The 16,287-nt window shown below is 37.6% G+C and overlaps 1 protein-coding gene across 2 annotated transcripts in view; it reads left to right on the forward strand.

Annotated features, from left to right (window-relative positions):
• Positions 1-16,287, forward strand: part of ZFAND3 (zinc finger AN1-type containing 3) — a 242,605-nt gene that overhangs the window by 92,574 nt on the left and 133,744 nt on the right. The gene's annotated exons all lie outside the window — the stretch shown is intronic.

The raw sequence follows: 16,287 nt of genomic DNA on the forward strand, positions 1-16,287 counted from the left end.
TAAGAGACAACATTATTAAAATATTGTTCTATGCCTCATTCTCATTTGTAAAGATTAATAGGTAGCTTTCCGAGTGAAAGTAGTAAGACAGATCTGCTGCTATTTTGTTAGTTATTTTCACCTGTTATTAAAACAACAGAAGGATATAGTTATGTAGAAATCATTTAACTGTTTACTCTGTTAATCCATTTGCTGATTATATTAATAGGTAAATTTATTCATTGGTAGAATTGGCAGTTATCAGCTTTATGTATTTATGTATTACAATTCTTTTTATATTAAAAGATTCTTATAGGAGACTTTTTTTTAAAGATTTGCTTATTTTTATTGGAAAGTCAGGTAGAGAGGAGGAGAGACTGAGGGGAAAGATCTTCTGTTCGATGATTCACTGCCCAAGTGGCCACAATGGCTGGAGTTGAGTTGATCCAAAGCCAGGAGCCAGGAGCCAGGAGCTTCTTCCGGGTCTCCCATGCAGGTGCAGGGTCCCAAGGCCTTGCGCCATCCTTGACTGCTTTCCGAGGCCACAAGCAGGGAGCTGGATGGGAAGTGGAGCCTCTGGGATTAGAACTGTCGCCCATATGGGATCCTTGTGTGTGCAAGGCGAGGACTTTAGCTGCTGGGCTATCGTTACTGGCCCTGTAATTTTTTTTAAAGTCCAGGATTAAATTTCTTATGTTCTAAGATAACATACTCTGGAAATGAATCTTGTTTATGATCTTCCTCTTTGAAGTAACCTGTTTTTTATAAAATACCACCAAGTAGACAAAGTGTTCCTCTTAAAATCCTTAAAAAGTCTGGCAGAAGGGGAGGGGCCTGAGAAGAGGGGAAAAAAAAAACTTTTTATAATTTCCTCAGGCCAAAGTTTGTATTTGTTGAAAAGATACTTAAAAAGCATTGAAATCATTTTTCTTTTGTGATAACTCAAATCTTGTATTTTGACCTATGAAGTGTGGTCAAGTGGAGAAGGTACCTCTCAAAGCTTGAGGGTAGCAATTTCAACAAGTTAGGTAAAAATTATATTTGTCTTTTGTCAGGGAAAATGTAGAATAATAATAAGTGAAAACAGCAGAACCTTTTGGACAGTGGAAAAATTCACATTGAAACATGTTTGACACAGCTTAATCTTAGTTGTTAGTGAATTTTCTTTTTTGGGTGCTATTATTCTAAGATCATGATAAGTACAGTTTTTACTGTTGTGCTTGTCAGATACCTGGACACCTAAGACACTGCTCATTATCCATTCTTGCTAAATTTTGTTGACTTTATCTGGATCATAGGTCAAAATCCCGAGAACTAACCACATCCTAATGTCAGAAAGTTGCCATGGTAGCAAATGACTGGAGTCCATCAAAAGGTCTGCCTGTGACCTGAGTTTTGGTTGGAGATAAATGCAGGGTATTCGTAATAGAAATTCAGGCAGAAAAGGTGGGGCAGGGGAAGGCACACAGCAAGCTTGTTTTTAAAAACCTTCAACTGAGGGAATCTTTTCAAAGTATATTGTAAAGGTCACGTTTTATGTATTTCCTTGTGGAACACTGAATGGAGGTTGATTCACTTCTGCTTTGTTAGATAGTCACCGTGACTCAGGATTGTGTGGACACCTAATCATAGTTAACACTTTTTTCTTTTGTGTCGTTCCACTTTTAAAATACAAAACTAAACATTCAGTCTTGATTTTTTTTTTTTAAGAAACCATCTTGTTTAGACCTTTGTTTTACAACTCAGAAAACACAGCCTGAGAAAAGTATTTGAAGACTTTCCAAAAAACAAAATTGGTTTCCTTTTTCTGTTTTATGCATGTTATACTCCAGGATACTCTTTCTTGATACGCTTTGGTTTCTTGTTCCTTGGTCCTGAGTGGGAGTGATGGAATCATTCAATTCTGTTACTGATATCTTCTTTGGCTCTCCCCTGCTTTAGTTTCTCACAGCTAACATTTGGTTTTTATATTATGAAAATTAGCTTGGAAAAGTGGCCTGCTATAACGTGAATGAACCTTGAGAACGCTCATAGCAAGTCAGACAGCCACATCTCTGCCCGAGTCAAATTCTGTGAGTCTTCTAGATTAGTCAGATGGGCAGAATTGGAAAAGAGCCGTGGTGACTGACTAGGGGCTGGGCTGTGAAGATCTGGTTAATGAATACAGAATTTCAGTTTGGGAAGAGGAAGAATGTACTGGAGATGGATAGTGATGATGGTTGCAGAATGATGAGAATGTGTTTATTGCTTACAAATGGTTAAGGAGATTAATTTTGTATTTTTTTTATAATTAAATGTTCTGATTAAAAAGTAATGTTTAATTTTGGATTTTAAGAACAGTTTTGTCCTCCATATTTGCCAAGGCTCCTTGATCAGATTTCTTTTAAATATCCATTATTAAGAAGGAATATTAAATGCAACTGTTTCTTCTGTTTTTTTATGCAGCCAGTAAACTAATTATCTTTAATAGAGAACAAAAATAGAAAAATACTTTGACTAGTAAATAAAAGTGAGAATTGAAAATACTTTTCAATTCTGCCATTTTTATCTGTTACCTGATGCCTTAATGTCTGTATAATGAAATCAGTCAGACATTTTAGTTTTAACCTTGAGCAAGCTGATTAATCTTAGAATAAGTTTCCTTATTTGTCACATGTGGGGGTCATTATACCTTCTGTTACTGGGAATCAAATTGAATAAAGCAAATACAATCTCTTTTTCAAGTGCTTTACTGAAGAACTGTGCATAGTTTAAACACAAGCCTCAGCTTTCATTATTGGCAGTAATTATGACTTTCTTATAAGCTCATGTTTCTTCATATTATAATAAATGTATAGCTTTTTGATTGATCATGTTTAGATACTTTTTAGTTTTAGATATGTGTAAAGTCTTTATTGTCTTATATTGTGTTGCTCAATCTTTCTCAATTTATTTGTGCTGAAATTAAAAATAAAAGCTCTTTAGTATTTGTATCTTATAGGTATATAAATATTATGTTAATAGGGGATATTTTAAAATTTTGTGGTATTTTCTTTCCTTTTTTTATTTCCCTTGGGATTTTCTGGGGGTTTGTTACTTCTGTTTCATTCTATTGTGCTTGAAAGATATATTTTATAGATTTGTTTATTGAATCATTATTGCTACAAAAGTCTGCTTTTGGTTTTGGTACATATTTTGTGTGCACTTGAAAAGAAAGTATGTTGTGCTATTGGGTGGTATATTGTATCAGTGTGAACTAAGTTAGGTTAATTGAGAGTGTTGGCCAATTTTACTATATCTGGTTTGATTATCTGCCAGTTTCTTCCATTAGTTATTGAAGGAAGGAGATAACATCAATTGTGGATTAATTTTGGCTGATATTCCCCAACCTCCATTTTGACTCATAGTTTTCCTAATTTTTCATTTGATGTTATTGTATTGTATTCTATTGGATTTTTTTTTCATTTCAATAAGTTTTCTATGCTTTATTTTAGGATTGAGTTCCTTCAAAGTAATTTTATTTGCATATTCAACTATTTTAGTTTGTTGGTAGGCAGACATCTCTCATCTGCTGCTTCTCTTTCCAAATGCCTACAGCAAGTGGGGCGGGAATAGGCTGAAATCAGGAGCCTATACTTAATTTGCATTTCCCACGTGGGTGTCAGGGACCAAGTACTTGAGCTGTCACCTGCCATCTCCCAAGGTGTTCTTAAGCAGGAACTTGGAAGTTGGGAATGGTGCTGGGACTTGAAACCAAGCACCTTGGGTATGGGAAGTTGGCTTCCCACCTGGTGACTTAACTGCCTGCCTCAAAAGTTCAATTTTTTTCCCCTAAGAGTTAAGGGTATTCCATCTTATCCAGCATTGATATGTTAATTCTTTGAAGATGTAATCCAGATATTTATGGTGGTGTGGGAGTGGAGACCAATGGCTAAACTTGAAACTAGGGAATAAAAGATCCTTGAGTTCTCATAGGGATTCATTTGCATAAAAAGAAAAAAAAAAGCTATTACTAAGATTTTCAGTCATTGAAACAATTACCTGAGTATATGTGAGGGTACACTGTGGTGAATGATAATAATAATGAATTTGGTTTTGGGCAGTTTGAGCAGTGTTGGGAACCTGCTTGGAAGCCTGCTTGGAAAATGGGTAGTTGACCTAGTGGTTAAAATGCCAACATCCAAGTGTCGGGAATGAGTCCTAGCTCTGCTTCCAATTAGAGCTTGCTCTTAACAAGTAATAACTTAAGTGCTTGTCTCCCTGCCACTCCTTTGAGAGATGGGACATAACATTGTTGCTGGCTCCTGACTTTGGCCTAACCTAACTCTGGCCATTGTGGACATTTGAGGAGTGAACTATCACCTGGGAGCCAGCTCTCTTTCTCTCTGGAATGAAGGAATGATGAACAAATGAATTTGAAGTTTGAATAATAAAAGGCTTCAAGGGAAGTAGAGAAAGCGAATGACTTAGCAATGGCAAATTTAATGAACAATGTTGTTTGTGATATTAACAGTGCTTGGAGTTTGAACAACATAGAGCTTTGAAAATTTGATGAGTTAAGAATTTTTAGAAAATGCACAGGTGTTCAAAGCTTTTTTTTTAAAAACAGGAGTTTGTTAATTTCATTGAAGTTCCTGAATCTGAGACCAAGAACTCTTGAATAATACATGTGAAAGCCAGATTTTAAGAATGAAGAATAACTAATTGTGGGCACAAATAGAGAATTCATCAAGATTATAAAGATTGTTAGGAATAGACTGCTGGTGTGAAGTTCTTAAGATAAGGGCTAATATGTAAAAAAATATATTGTTTCTGAAAGCAGAAATGATCTAGGATTTTCCTGACTGCCCTTCCTTGGCACCTGTGTTTTTGCTGCTGTTCAGCTCTAGTGTGCTCAAAAACTTAACTGTGTTTGGCATGTCTTTCATGTACTAAGCAAGCTTTCCCTCTTGGAGAAAATGAATAAACAGACAAGAAACATTGTGGTTCCCCTCTCTACCCTGTGAAGAATAATTTTTCATCACTTGCAAGTTCTGCGAGAAATTGTTCACAGCGTGTTGTACCGTTGGCCTAATTTTTTGTACTTGGCGTAAAAATGTTTTTCTTTGATTCCAACTTTCCTTTTGTTCGTTGTGTGACTGTTGACAAACAGTTTACATTGCTGTAATTTCAGATTGTTCTTTGGTGAGATGGTGGCAGCCTGATGTACAGGTGTGTAAGGATCAAATGATTTTGCAAAGCACTTTCTACACTGTAAAACTGTACACTCCTAAGTTGTATTTCATTAGGTTAGTGTAGTAATACATTGGGAAGCAGTGCATGTGTGGTCTAGATTTGTTTCTTTGCTCTAGCAGAAACTTTAGATGTAGCATCTAGAGGCTGGTGTGGAAGAATTGTTACATAGGCTTAAAATAAGTAATAAATAAATAGAATGAAAATAGAGATACCAGGTACTTGCTGCCAGAAAAATGTGATGACACTATACCCCTACCTGTTCTGAAAGAGATGGAGTCTGTTCCAGGAAAATTGTCAGTGCTTCCTTATGCTAGTTACAATACAGACCTAGACTGAAATTTTCCGGAAAGGTAGTGTGACTCTGATAAATTTTCCTGGTGTGATAATTTATGCATATGCCTTGGGCGGTAACTGCAGGATGCTGTGTATATCACAAATAGGGCAGTGTGCTCTGATTTGCTTCACTGTGTTCAGTGCAGACATCTTACACAGCTCTGAGAGTGACTGGACTAGATCAGTGTGACAGAAGACTTCTTTTTGTCTTTGTGTTTTAACAGTAAAATTTCTTCAAAAAATTTAGATTACTCTAAACCATTTTTTGTGTTAGGTTATTTTTATAATACATTTCTGCTGCTTTCCACTACTTTAATTAGTATCCGTGGAAGATAAATAATTGAACTAAGATTCTGAGCACTAGAATTGATTTTTACTTAGGAAAAAAATTGAAGTGATGTGGTTTTCTAACAATACTTTGTCTTGAATATGGATCAGGTTTTCTTCTATACCTGTGACTTCTTAGGGAGCCTTGCCTGACTATTACAAATATACCTTATGTTTACATGGATTGTAGTTTTACAAAGGTAAATTTCTGTAGTGGTAGGTGTGAATTAGGTTGAAGTTTGCCTCCAAAGGTTGTTTTACACATTTTCCAGGTTTAAGTTGACTGAACTGCTGCTCCTTTATTTGCCTAGTAAAATCTACAGAAAATGTTAAAGACCCGAAGGGACCAAAGTCTTGACATAGCTGCTACTATGTCTTTTCTTTAGTTCTGTATCCATTTGATGACTTCAGTAAAAAAGTACATGGTGCTTCAAAATGTGTTTGGTAAATGGAATTAAAGTATGCTGATTTTGGTGTAAATTTTTTGGGAAATTTGTGTATTGCTTTTTCATCATATGAAAAAACATATGAATTACCCATGAATTATTTGAAGTTTCCTCATATTGCTTTGTGTAGAACTAAACTAAATTCCAGATGAGTAAAGATGGAAAATTGAATCCTGAGGTGTGGTATTATTGATAACTCCATTTCATTTTCAGAATTGTGGTAAATGTAGGAGTTTGCTTTTTTAAAGCATCATGCTGTGACATATCTTAACAAGAGTGCTGGTCTGCAAATCAAGCTTGAATGGCTGCTTCTGATACCAGCATCCTCTGTCAGAGTGCTGGTTTGAACCCCCGACTGCTCCACTTCCAATTCAGCTTCTTGCTAATGCACATGGGAAGACAGTAGAGTTTGGTCCTGTGCTTGGGCATTTGCTTCTTACATTGGGAGACTCATTGGAGTTTTGGACTGCTGCATCGACTGAGCAGGTTCTGACTGCTCTGGTCATTCAGGGAGAGAACCAGGGGGTGGAAGATCTCTCTGCCACTTGGTTTGCTAAATCAATCAAATAATTAGGGACCCACTGAGGTTCTAGGCTTTTGGCTTTGGCCTGGACAACCCATCCTGTTAGGCTATTTGAGAACTAAAGTAGGATGTAGAAAATTGCATTCGTTTTCTCCTCCTTACATGCAAAAAAAAAAAAAATCATAGCTTTGATTTGATTCTGTAATGTTAATGTGCAGCATAGAAGCTGTTTCAACATTTACCATTGTAGTTTTTCCGAAAGCGTTGATAGTTTCCTCCAAATGCATTTAGCTTAGCTTCATCAAATAGAATTGCTAGCTTTGTAATCATATGGAAGCCGCCAGACTCAGGAATTCTGTTTGGTTATTGTTATGTTCACAGTATTAAAAAAAAATTGTTTTTTGTTAATAGCTTTAAGAAGTTAATGTGACTAAAATTTTTCCTCATACTGATATTTCCTCTTTCCTGTTTTGTCATCAAATTTAGTATGTGTGATATCTATGAATGTCATCTATAAAAATGGCAGTGATTCCATATCAAATATTCAGTATGAACAATATTTTAAGAATTTGCTCATTTATTTATGAGGGAGAGATAAGGAGATTCAGGGAATGAAGTTTATTAGTTGGGTCATTCACCAGCTGGCTGAAGTGTGGGTCTCTCACATGGGTGGCAGTAATCCAAGCCCTTTAGCAGGAGGCTGAATAAAAAGTGGAGCATCTGGTAGGGGATGTCAGCATTGCAGGCAGTGGCTTAGTCTATGGTATCACAATGTCAGCCTCATAAAATATAGTTATAATAGAAATCTGAACATTTTTGGACCTTACTGCATTTTTGAATTCTTGCTGCATAGAAATGATCATTTTCTGGGGATGTTTTCTGGTTATAACTTTTCTGAAAGTAAATTAGGATAACATTCATCTTCCAAATCTAGAATTCAGTGGAGAATAACTAGAAGCAGGTATTTCAGGCTTCTAATTTAAACATTAACTATTTTATTTTTGAAAACACTTATAACTGGAGCTTCTGAAACAAGAAGCTCTACATGAACATAAATTATAGTTGTTAAAAAATACAATTTTCATGAATACCTGCTGCGTTTACTTACATTAGCTCTGTAGGGAGAAGTAAATGTATAGTCCTACTCTCAAAGACCTAAAGTTTAATTGGGCGGGATGGCATTAATGCTGAAACAGCAATATAGTGTGGATCCTTCATATTTGTAGATGTGTGTGAAGCTTTAAAGATACCAAAGTAGCATGTGTTTTTTTCTTATCTTAAAATTGGATAATAATGCTGTGTCCCTCAATTTTGGGAATTAAGATCTTGTTTTGGGCCCAGCGTGATGGCGTAGTAGTTAAGGTCCTCACCTTTGCATGCCCAGGATCCCATATGGGCGCCGGTTCTGGTCCTGGCAGCCCCGCTTCCCATCCAGCTCCCTGCCTGTGGCCTGGGGAAGCAGTCGAGGGTAGCCCAAAACTTTGGGACCCTGCACCCGCGTGAGAGACCTGGAGGAGTCTCCTGGCTTCAGGTTAGCTCAGCTCCAGCCGTCGCGGCTGCTTGGGGAGTGAATCATCAGACGGAAGATCTTCTTCTTTGTCTCTCCTCTCCGTATATCTGCCTTTCCAATAAAAATAAAAATAAATCTTTTTTTTTTTAAAAAAGATCTTGTCTTAAGTAGGATCATTGACCAGACAAAACAAGACACAGTTATTCTGCTACACTATCGGTTCAGTCACAGTTAGCTGAATTATTTTTTATATGTAGTGAGCTCTGAAACAGCAAATGTTAAATCCTGAAATGCTAAATGTTTATTTACATAGATTTCAGGTCTCTTACTGACATAAGGCAATAAGGAGTACTGTCAGTGATGTTGTCTTAAGCAAACAACTAACTTTGGCAGAATTGCTTGCTCACCATGAATTATGTCCACTTAACATGTGCTTTTTCTGCTTCTATTCCAGAAACTATCTCAGAACCTTGTAGCTGTAGCTGTTTTTCCATGTGTGTGGGAAATTTAGAAAAAAAAAAAACTGTCATATTTACTTACTTGTTAATTTATTCTACACAGACACTTTTCTTCTCAATGTTCTTAATAATTTCCAAATTAAGATGATTATCTTCCATCTTTAGAGTCCCACCTCCCCTCCGGCCCCCCAAAATGAAGTACATGCTGGTTTCTATTTCTGCTTCCTTAAGCCTTCCTGCCTCATCAACAGTTGTTAATGATAGCTAGTCCGCTTCTGAGTGTGGAGCCTCCTTCCCTCTGAAGTGCTTACTTTGATTTTCTGTTCTTTTCCCTCAATCAGATAACATTGTTTATAGCTCTAGATGGCAATTCTTGATAAGTGTGTCTGGTTGTTGTTTTTTTTGTTTGTTTGTTTTGTTTTGAATATAGTATTCTGCCATATTGCATCAAGATAAGTCAGTAATGTAGGGTACAAAGGAGGGATATCTAACTGTTTATTTTGCTCTTCTAGCAAGATCTCAATTTTGAAGTCTGTTACCTTCCTAATCCTGTTTTCTGGGAAATGAATTGTCACCTTTTTAGCTTGGATCAGTCTTCCCTATTTTAACATTTCCTTTCATATTTTGTTTGTTGTATTGTAATTCTGGTTTTTTTCTTTCATTTCATTCTTTTGTTCTCCTTGACTTGTTATCCTGTTGTTTCCTATTCGAACTCTTTTAAAAAAAACCTTGAATCTAAATCTTTCCTTACAATGTTATTACCCAAATCAGTTTTTATATGGTTTATTCTCCAAAATCAGTTTTTATATGGTAGAAGAAATATGGATTTTGATATCCTATACTGATCCTTAATGCTTTCAGTGGATTCATGAAGGTTCTTGGTCAGTTGCCCACCATACTGTGAGGTTGGCTGAGGAGGGATCACTGATTCATGAAGTAGTCGATCACCCATGTGACTTTTGTGGGAACTGTGAACTACTAAGAGAAGCAGAAAGAAATTTAAACTGGTGGTAGGCAGATACAGTTGGACTGGACTATCTTTGGTTGTATTAGATTGAAGCATGGTGGAGAGAGCAAAGTAGAAGCACTCGTTTTGCAATGATTGCACATCCCCTCAGAGACAACTGATGTTTTTAGAAAATCTGATGTGTACAAATCAGCTAACAAGGGCAAAAGGGACCATGAAATTAAAGAGATACACAAATTCAGTGCTATCTAGATGATCATTTTATAAGGGACGTTAACAAACACGGATTGTCTTGGATTGCCACAGGATAATGGATCCTTATGCCGTGAGGCAGGAGAAAAGGATTTTATAAAATATGGCCTGTAGGCCTGGAGTGGTCTAATGGCTAAAGTCCTTGCTTTGCACACCTGGGATCGCATATGGGCGCTGGTTCATGTTGCGACAGCCCCACTTCTCATCCAGCTCCCTGCTTGTGGCCTGGGAACGCAGCCAAGGATGGCCCAAAGCCTTGGAACCCTGCATCTGCGTGGGAGACCTGAAAGAATCTCCTGGCTCCTGACTTTTGATTGGCTCAGCTCTAGCCCTGGCCATTGTGGATACTTTTTGAGTGAACCAGCAGACAGAAGATCGACCTTTCTGTCTTGTCTTCTCTCTGTAAATTTGCCTTTCCAATAAAAATAAATAATTATATATTTTTAAAAATTCGTGCCCTATGACTAACCAGTGTCCACCTGAGCTTTGCCAAGATATGTTAACATTCCAGGCATCAGATAGTAGTGGGAAGTAACCTTAAGAATTCCGGTTATTACCAGGTTTGAGATGACTGTTAGTCACCTAAAGGGTAAGGGCAATGATTAGTGACCATAAGGCTGCATGTCATGTCAAATGAGAACCTTCTATCCAGTCATGTTTAGGCTGACAGGGGTCCAGTTGCTGTTCTCGAATCTTTGTAAGAGATCATCTACTTCATGTTTACTTGAGATGATGAAGATTTGATGGCATATACACTCACATACTACAGAGCTAAGCCAAAACGCCTGTGTACAGTAGGTACTAAGGTCTAGCATGCACCAAGAGTTCTTTCTCTCATAGTTCTAATTAAGCTGATAATTTTTTTTAGAAGTCAGACATACTTTTTACTTTAAAACCTCAACAGAAGTAGTATGTCCTCTGAGCCTTTGTATTCTCACTTGGGAAATATGAGTAGTCATAGGATGTAATTTGCTGTGAGGATTTAATAATGTGTGTGTAAAGTGATTAGTACCTAGCATGTTAAATGTTAACTTATTATGTAAATAGGATATGATAATCTTAGTGTATTGCTTTTCATACTGTGGTAAAAGATTTTCTTTTTCCCTCCAAACTCATTCTGTAATCCAGTATGATCATAAAGTACACTATAAATGTATTAATAGTTTAAAAGATCAATAACAATGAAGAAAGTCTATATAACCACTGATCATTATTATTATATTCGGCATAGTTATTCTGTCAGGAATTTAAGTATTTTCCCCTTAAATTTTCCTGCTTATGGCAGTATAGACCATTAACAGTTTGCAAAATGGTATTGACCTTATGGGTTGTAATTTGAGTAGCAGTGTCTTAGCAAGTGGTGAGTCTCACAGAAGGTAGAATATATGTATACTAACATATATTTGATGAAAAATGGAACCATTCCTGTAGGATAAATAGTCAGTAGCCAGGAGTTCAAATCCTTGTCTTGACCCAGACAGTGCATGTGGTATGTCTCAAGCTTTTGGAATCCCTTGCTTAGTGATTGTTACTCCTTGCTTCCCAGGTGATAGAGCTGTCATTGTTTTTTTTTGTCTGAGTTGTGCAGAAAACCCTTCTGCCAGATAAGCCATGCATTTGTTTCAAGGACAGATCAGCTGTGCTAAGTAGGTTTCAGGAGGATGCTGAGCGTTGCTGCCTGTGGACTGAGAGGGAGCAGTCACTTGCAGTGTCACCAGAGGGAAATACAGTAAGGATGCCTGCGGCAGGACCTCCAACCAGACTAGAAGGTTGTTGATGAAATGTTCAGAACCACAGACCTGAGGGGCACGGCGTTTGCATTTCCTTCTGTGCCAAGATGGAGACAGACTGTGCTTGTGATGCTGAACTGAAAGTGGCAAGCTCTAGGAACACAACTATGGTTGATAGCTGAAAATCTCTTACATACTATATGTAACCATGGTGCCAAGTAGACCAGGTATTTTAGGGAAAGCTAATCATGCTTGATCAGATTTTGTCCTTAGATTAACTGTCAGTTTGAAATTACATAGTGCCAGGTATTGTGCTGTGTGGTTTTGTAAACATATCTTGCTTCCTGTCACTGACTGAGCCCTCTTACTCACTGAGAAAGCAAGGCTTTAGAAAGATTAAGGAACCTTTTTAAAGTCTATGCTTCCTAAGTTACTATACCTGATTTTGAACATAGATTTGCCAGTTTCCCAAACGAATTTTTATTTTTTTTATTTTAAGCAAAACAAAACTCATAAGTAACTTTTTCTAGAAGCATTTGAAGGAAAGTTGCAAAACTGGTAATGATGTTCCATGACCTCCAAGTAATGCTTATATTTTCTATACTTAGTTTTATTTGTAACTATAAAATATAATCAGAATTGGATATTAGCCATGGTACATTGCTGTCATTTTAGTTTAACATCACATTCAAAGTTTTCTTGTGTATTTTTTGTTTAGTAAATATTTATTTTTGTTTGAAAGGCAGATTTATAGAGAAAGGAAAGACTGAGAGAGAAAGATCTTCCATGTGCTGGTTTATTCCCTAAATGGCCGCATTGGCTATTGTGGAGCTGGACTGGTCTGAAGCCAGGAGCCTGGAGCTTCTTCCCAATCTCCCATGTGGATGCAGGGTCCCAAGAACTGGGACCATCCTCTGCTGCTTTCCCAGACATGTTAACGGAGAACTGTATTAATGGAGTGGCCAGGGCTTGAACCAGCGCCCATATGACAGGTTGACACTGCACATGAAGGATTAATCTACTAAATCATGGCACTGGCCCAACAAGCAAGCAATCTCTCTCTCTCTCTCCCTCTCTCCCTCTCCCTCCTCCCCCCTCCCTCCCCCCTCCCTCCCCCCTCCCTCTCCCTCTCTCCCTTCCTCCCTCTTTAAGCGTATTTCATTTTGAAGCAGTTTGGTATTCTCCTTGATTTTAATGAGCTTGGACATTTTGCGGAACTAACCAGTTGTTTTGTAGGCTTTGATTTGATTTTATCTTTTATAATTCTAGTAATGTATCTTTGAAGGATGATTGAATAAATGTTTTTTTGGGCCGTGACATGTAGTTTGAACAAAACTTTCCACTTCTTTAAAAATATTTGTTTAATTATTCAAAGTGGGGGACAGGGGGAAGAGAGCATTCCTTCCTTGCTCTGGCATGCTCCCCACGTGGCCTCCCCACGTGTGAGCCATGAGCACTACTCTGGTCTCCTGCATTCACTTGGTCCCACAGACCCTGCCTTCCAGACATACTAGCAGGAAAGGGATCAGACCCAGAGCAACCAGGTCTTTTTTTTTTTTTTAAGATTTATTTTTTATTATTATTTTTTTTTATTGGAAAGGCAGATATACAGAGAGGAGAGACAGAGAGGAAGATCTTCCGTCCGATGATTCACTCCCCAAGTGAGCGCAACGGCCGAAGCTATGCCATCCGAAGCCAGGAGACTCTTCCTCTGGGTCTCCCGCGCTGGTGCAGGGTCCCAAAGCTTTGGGCCGTCCTCGACTGCTTTCCCGGGCCACAGGCAGGGAGCTGGAAGGGAAGCGGGGCTGCCGGGATAGAACCGGCGCCCATATGGGATCCTGGGCGTACAAGGCGAGGACTTTAACCACTGCGCCACTGCGCTGGGCCCAGCAACCAGGTCTTGAAGTGACTCTTTGAAATGAGATTCTGCCATCTCAAATCGCAGCTTAATATGTGATGCCACAGTGTTGGCCCTGCCAGAATGAATTTTCTTAGGGACTATATTATTCTACTTAAATTTATCATTTTGATGTTTTTGCTATTAGACATAACCCACAACATTAAGACTTCTCTAAAACGATTATGCTGTAGCTGGCAGAGAACCAATGTACCTAAATTGGAGGAGTTGAATGGTAGAGTCAAAAAAATTAGTTACCAGATTCAACCTGGATCAGTCATTTGTGTTCTGTGATGAGCACATGATCCATCTCTGTTGCTTTCGTAGGCGCATTAGCAGGTAGCTGAATCAGAAATGGGACAGCTGCGACTTGAACCACTGCCCACATGGGAGTTCATTTGACAAGAAATTGAAACTTAGTAGGATGTCTGTAGAAGTTTCAATTGAAATTTAAGATAAAACAAGTTATGTTTGTTAAAAATTTGTAATGATGGTTCTTGGATAGGCATGAGGGCTTAGAGTGGATGAGAAGAAGAAAAAAGGAATCTTCACTGAAAGTGCCAGGGTGAGTTTTGATAGGAAGGTTATGCATTCAGAAGACCAATGAGGATGGAGAGCAGGTTTTGAGCATACTGGATGCATTGACTACATCTTGCCAGGTTTGAGAAGCTGACCGTTAGAGAATCATTAGGAAGCCTGATGCTGAGTGTTAACGTGCAGGTGGGGAGTCAGTTGTATTTGGTATGTGTTGTTCCATGGTGAAAATAAGCAGGAAGGATTGCTAAGAGTTTCTCAGTTTACGGTTCTCCACAGTGAAAAATGGAATAGTGATGGAGTTGTGTGACACAATGCCTATGGTATATTTATTTCCAGAAGTCGTACTTTATTAAGCTGGTAAGGAAGTTTATTATAACCCAGTGTGTTTTGGAAACAACCCAGAGTTTATCCAGCAATTTGAATATATCATGAAATCTTACAACTAAAATTCTTCAAGAAGTAATAGTTGTGCATTTACACAAGTGTAAGAGCTAAGTAAGAGAAAGATGCATTGCATAATCAAATATGCAGTTCTGATCAGAGTACTCACAAGGATTGAACATTTTTAGGGATGAGAAATGGTCTGGTGCTGATTACTTTGTTGTTTTGCTGTCACTTCTGTGCCTCAGTTCAATCACTGTGTAATTATATAGGTATATATAAGATTTTTTAAATTTTAAAACAAGCTTACATATTGAGCAGGAGAGACACACACACACACAAAGGGAGTGATTGAGTGAGTTTCTTCATCTGTCGATTTCACTTCCCAAGTGGTAAAATGGCCAGAGCTGGGCTCCTCTGAAGCCAGGAGCTTCTTCTGGACCTCCCATGTGGTGCTAAAGCCCAAGCACATGATCCATCTCTGTTGCTTTCGTAGGCGCATTAGCAGGTAGCTGAATCAGAAATGGGACAGCTGCGACTTGAACCACTGCCCACATGGGATATGGTATTGCAGGTAGTGGCTTTACCTACTGTGCCAAAGCACAAGCCCTTTGGGCATTTGCTCTACCAGAGGGAAACTGCTTTGATGTTAACTTTGCTTAGAAGATTGTTATTAGTTATCTTTAAGACACAATCAGATCTCCTGTTACTCAGTTATTAGAGTTATAGGGCTTATTAGAATGCTGTTATCTCCACAGGGTAAGAAACACACAGATCAAAGTAAAAAATTACCAAATTTTCCATGACACACACAAAAAAGGGTGAACAGTTTGTGATTTGGATATATGTTAAATGACAGTTCTTTAAATCTCTGTTTTTGAAAGTTGAATTTAAAAAGTTGCAGAAAATGTTGCATGTAGAGGTTTTATTTGGTTGTGTTGCAAAGAACTACCTAATATGTAAGCCTAAGTTCTTTCGCCAGTAGATCGGAAACCTTGACTCAAACTTCAGGATAGGAAATAGGATTGGAATAGAAGCTCCCAGGGATTAATAAAGACCATGATTTGATCTGGTACTCCTTTAATTCGTTCTTCCTTAGTCTTTGTTGATAGAAGTCGACAGTTTGGATTGATACGTGTGTTTACAAAGATTAGAATGATGCTATCTGCATCAGGAATATCTTATAATATCTTATAATTTTTACTTTGTATTTATTATTTGAGTAGTAGTATTTTCCACTCCTCTCATTACCAGTATATATCAAACTACTTTTGCTGTTCTTGTCATTGTTGAATCCATAATCTAGATGATGTAAAATTTTTTCTCTAAGCCATCTCGTGCCTCAGTATTACTGTGAATAGTGTTTGTTCACGCTTAAGAACATTGTGTAATCGAAGGAGATTACTGGATGAAGATTTTAGCTTCCTTCCCACATGTTGTTAACATTCTTCCAAAATGATAATCTGCTATTGAGTCATCTTAGAAATATCATACTTGCTTCTAATATTGTACTTAGGTTTTTTTTTTGAAGTGGCAATATTTGCTTTCCATATTTTTGTTATTTTCTCTGTCCTAATAGTAAAAATGAGTTTCATATTGCATTTGTATCAGATTCTTGTACCTGATGTATTTTTTCCTTATTAAATAACTGCTTCTTAAAATGGTTATTGAGTGTGTAGTAGAGATGGCAAAACTGAGGCTGAGAACTTTGCTGTGTGCATTATTGTTCCTTT

This window comes from Ochotona curzoniae, unplaced genomic scaffold, assembly GCF_017591425.1.
Source record: "Ochotona curzoniae isolate NIBS_2020 unplaced genomic scaffold, NIBS_Ocur_1.0 contig_3819, whole genome shotgun sequence".
Classification (NCBI taxonomy): Eukaryota; Metazoa; Chordata; class Mammalia; order Lagomorpha; family Ochotonidae; genus Ochotona; species Ochotona curzoniae.